Raw genomic sequence first — 5000 nt, forward strand, 5'->3', positions numbered from 1 at the left:
CAAATTCGTAAGGCTCTTAAGAACAGGTTGCTGGCTACACCTATCTTGATAGTAATGTCGTGATAGCTAAAGTAGTGAATGTATGAAAGTGAGAACGTTGGTTTTCTGTATATGGTAAATTTGTATTCTGTCGTGTCTCTGATTATTAAAACATCAAGAAAAGGAATTTTGTTTTCTGTTTCCTTTGTTTCCCATTCAACTTTAAATTTGATGCTGGGCACTAACGCGTTTAATTTTGAGAGGAATTCATTAAAATTGCCCCACCTATTATCCCAAAATGTTACGATATCATCCACATATCTCATCCACAGCATGTATTTGCGTTTTATTGCATTTATTATTGTAGTTTCAAAGTATTCCATGTACAGATTGGCTAAAACGGGACTTAAAGGACTACCCATACCGCATACTACCCGAATTTTTGCTTGTAGAATGATTCCCGTCCCCCGAATGAATATAGTTATTAGATGCACATAATTCACTAACTTTATTATTTTGTCGAGCGCCAATGGGAAATGATCTGAATAGGGGGATAATTCTTCCCTTAAAAACTGGAGAACGTCTTGTACTGGTACTTTTGTGAATAGGGAGTCTACATCAAGGCCCAAAAGTTTTATGTTGTGAAGTGGAATATGTGCTTCTCTGAATTTGTGACAAAAATCTTCCGAATAATTAATGTGACTGGGAGAAAAAGTGCCTAAAAAAGGGGAAAGGAGGCCAGCTAACCCATTTTTTAGGCACTTTTTCTCCCAGTCACATTAAACATTCGGAAGATTTTTGTCACAAATTCAGAGAAGCACATATACCACTTCACAACATTAAACTTTTAAGCCTTGATGTAGACTCCCTATTCACAAAAGTACTTGTACAAGACGTTCTCCAGTTTTTAAGGGAAGAATTATCCCCTAATTCAGATCATTTCCCATTGGCGCTCGACAAAATAATAAAGTTAGTTGAATTATGTGCATCTAATAACGTATTCTCATTCGGGGAATCATTCTACAAGCAAAAATTCGGGTGTAGTATGGGTAGTCCTTTAAGTCCCGTTTTAGCCAATCTGTACATGAAATACTTTGAAACTACAGTAATAAATGCAATAAAACCCAAAAACATGCTGTGGATGAGATATGTGGACGATATCGTAACATTTTGGGATAATAGGTGGGGTAATTTTAATGAATTCCTCTCAAAATTAAACGCATTAATGCCCAGCATCAAATATAAAGTTGAATGGGAAACGGACAACAAAATTCCTTTTCTTGATGTTTAATAATCAGAGACACGACAGAATACAAATTTACCATATACAGAAAACCAACGTTCTCACTTTCATACATTCACTACTTTAGCTATCACAACATTACTATCAAGATGGGTGTAGCCAGCAACCTGTTCTTAAGAGCCTTACAAATTTGTTCCCCAGAATTCCTGGAAATAGAATTTGAACAAATTCGCAAGCAACTTTCGTCTTTAATGTATCCTGACCATATAATTGAGAAAGCAATTCACAAAGCAAACATAATTTTCTACCGACCCCCTAAAGACAAGACCAGAGATACACCCAACAATAAAATAAAAATTCCTCACCTGGACACGATTAAGATAGTAACCCACACCCTCGCAAAATGTAACCCTTTTGCATTTACTTACCCAAACACCTTAGCCAAAACCCTGATTAACGTCCAACAAAAGACATCTCCCAAGGACACCGGGGTTTACGAAATCCCATGCCAGAACTGTGACCAATCTTACATCGGATTTACAGGTAAATCACTTCCCCAGAGATTAATACAACCCAGAGATTAATACAACGGTCAGTTAGGTATGGGCAACAGAACTCGGCTATTTTGAACCATATAAATGAACATAACCATGGAATAAACTGGAATTTGTCACGTGTAATTTATAGCAGCAACTGCCGGTACAAGAGTCAAATGATGGAATCGGCCTTAATAAAAGAGAGGCAGGTAATGAACATCTCAAAAGGAGCATGGATTTCAGATACGATCGACAAGGTTTTCATTCAACCAACACTTAAGAAGATTAAAGGAGGATTATCAGCGGGGGTGACCTAAATTGGCTTGCCTGTGGATGGACCTCTTGGTATAAACTACCACCTTTTCTGTAAACATTTCTCATTCATCTACCTGAAGATGAGACAGCAGTCTCTGAAATATAGTACTCTCTATATTTTGGTGTTTTTATGGGCTCCTTTTATTAGATGGAATTCTGTTGTTACAGAACCATTTTTTACCAGTCATATATATATATATATATATATATATATATATATATATATATATATATACATATAATATATATATATATATATATATTATATATATCGTACATATGCCTGTCGAATGAATCTACTACGGATAAATTATGCTCATAATTTCTCCCCCTTTATTTTCATCATTATTATAATAGTATTTTAGACAAAATATGAATAAAGTACTAGGAACGCAGGCCTACATATTTCCGTCAACGAACGCCCACATTCACTAAAACTAGTCATTAAATGCGCTATTGAAATTTTATGATGATCAGAATAAAAAATATCATGTCCGCCATTAAGATCAGACTTCATTTTGCTCTCTAATTCTGTAAAACCCTTCCATCAACATACGTACATAGTCTAGACAAAGAACTAGGGCACACAGACATTTGGCAGACATGAGATTACATCGAGGTTTATGTTGCCCATAAAGAAAGATAAAGTTACATATGCAGCTATGCATTCATTTGTTGACATACGCTAAGAGCATGCGTGGTTAATTCAGTTCTTATCTTTTGGAAATATGAGATATCACGAACGCTTACTCCCCGCTGGAACGATGCAAATGTCCCAGTATGGCTGACATACATCAGAACTTGGAAAAACGAGACATTTTCACTCTCTCTCTCTCTCTCTCTCTCTCTCTCTCTCTCTCTCTCTCGTCCCCGTTTTATCAAGGAAATCATAAATAAAATATCCGTCACATCCGTTAATGTTTTTCGCGACCGCCTTTGCAGTAGCCTACCCCTCCACTTTTCTTTTATTGCTCTTAATGCCTCTAATTACTTTCCCCTCGTTTCTTTCTGTCTTTTCTCTCAAAAGAATTTGGAAGAAGCATCTTCCTTCTTCCTTGATGCTAGATAGAAAAATGAATTTCTTATTATCTTCTTTTTGTTTATCACAGTCTATCTAGACTGTGATTTATAGCGTGGGGTTGCAACCTACATCCTTAGAAGTCCATCAGTTATTATTATTATTATTATTATTATTATTATTATTATTATTATTATTATTATTATTATTATTATTATTATTATATAAGATTGTGCTCAGCAAGATTCAACAAAAAGGGATGCCATGTTGTAAAAAAGAAGATTGCTTGCTGTATACAGTTTCTAAGTTTATTTTATTATTATTATTATTATTATTATTATTATTATTATTATTATTATTATTATTAAAAAAGAAGATAGCTTCGTCCTACGATATTGGGAAAAAGAAAGTTTATTGTTGTATACAGTTTCTAACAATTATCATTATTATTATTATTATTATTATCAAAATTGTGAACGATAAGCCATAAAGGATCTGATATGCAAAGAAAAATTTAATGAAAATTAATACCCTGATGTAAAATAGGAAACGAGATGATGATGATGATGATGATGATAATGATGATGATGATGATGATGATGATGATGATGATGAGATGAGATGATTATTATTATTTATTATTAGATTATTATTATTATTATTATTATTATTATTTTTATCTTCTGAAGAAGGACTCTGCTGCAACAAACCCTAAAGTCACCGAAGTGCAAAGCAAGATTCAGCAAAAATGGAACGCCCTTATGTAAAACAGAAGACTGATAAAAGTAAATAAATAAATGAGTAAAGGAAGGAAGCGCTCCTCCAGCAATGTATGATCTCCTACGGGAAACATCAAGGCTGATGGACGACGCCTCAGAGCGCCCGCATCCCCCCCCCCCACCCCCCCACAACACACAACCAACGCCAACCCCCGGCAAAAGAAGCCATGCTAGAGAATCTTTTCCGTCTCCTCAGCGCGCCGACGTCTACTAACGCTTAAACTCATCTCGCGATGATAATGAAGTGATGTTAGCGCCGGAAGTGGCGCTGTTGGATTTTTGGCGCCGACTTAAAATCCATTCTCAGCCTCGGGATATAATCTGGCCTCGTATATATTAAGGAAATGCTGTAGCGCTAAGATAAACCCAGCTATATATCAGGATTTTTTTTTTTTTTTTTTTGTTTTTTTTTTTTTTTTTGCACAAGGGTAAGTGGTTTGTTCACATATAGAAAACAAACAGCATCAAATGGCGAAAAAGATACTTGCGCAAAGCCATATATCAGATTTTTTTAACTTCATTTTTTAGTATTTCCACAAGAATAAGTGGTTTGTTTATATCTAGAAAACAAATATTCATATCTAAAAAACAAACGGCATCAAATTGCAAAAATGATACTTTTTTTCTTTTGTATTTGTTTCCACAAGGATAAGTGGCTTGTTTATATCTAGAAAACAAATAGCATCAACTTTTGAAAATGATGCTTGCACAATGTCGCACTGTTCTGGAATGGAATATAAAATGAAATACAGAATTTTGGCCCTAACCCAAGCGCTGGGACCTATGAGGTCAATCAGCGCTGAAAGGAAAATTGAGAATCGAAAAGCTTCAAAGGTGTAACAGGTGAAAAAAAAAAAAAAACCGCTATTACAATATGAAACAATTGTTGGCAGAGGGTGGAAAGTAAGAAAGAATAAAGAGACTATGAATGGAGGTACAGTAAGAAGAAGAATGAAATCGGTTGCAGCCAAGGGCCGAAAGGACGATGAATAATGTCTACAGTGCACGGTGTGAGGGGTACTGACAACACTGGCCCACTGCACTGGTCACTACGTCTGAGAATGAGTACAATTTAATCGTCAATTATTCTTATTCAGATTCCCTTAATTTCTTATAACCTCTATATGACG

This window comes from Macrobrachium nipponense, chromosome 10 (assembly GCF_015104395.2).
Source record: "Macrobrachium nipponense isolate FS-2020 chromosome 10, ASM1510439v2, whole genome shotgun sequence".
NCBI lineage: Eukaryota > Metazoa > Arthropoda > Malacostraca > Decapoda > Palaemonidae > Macrobrachium > Macrobrachium nipponense.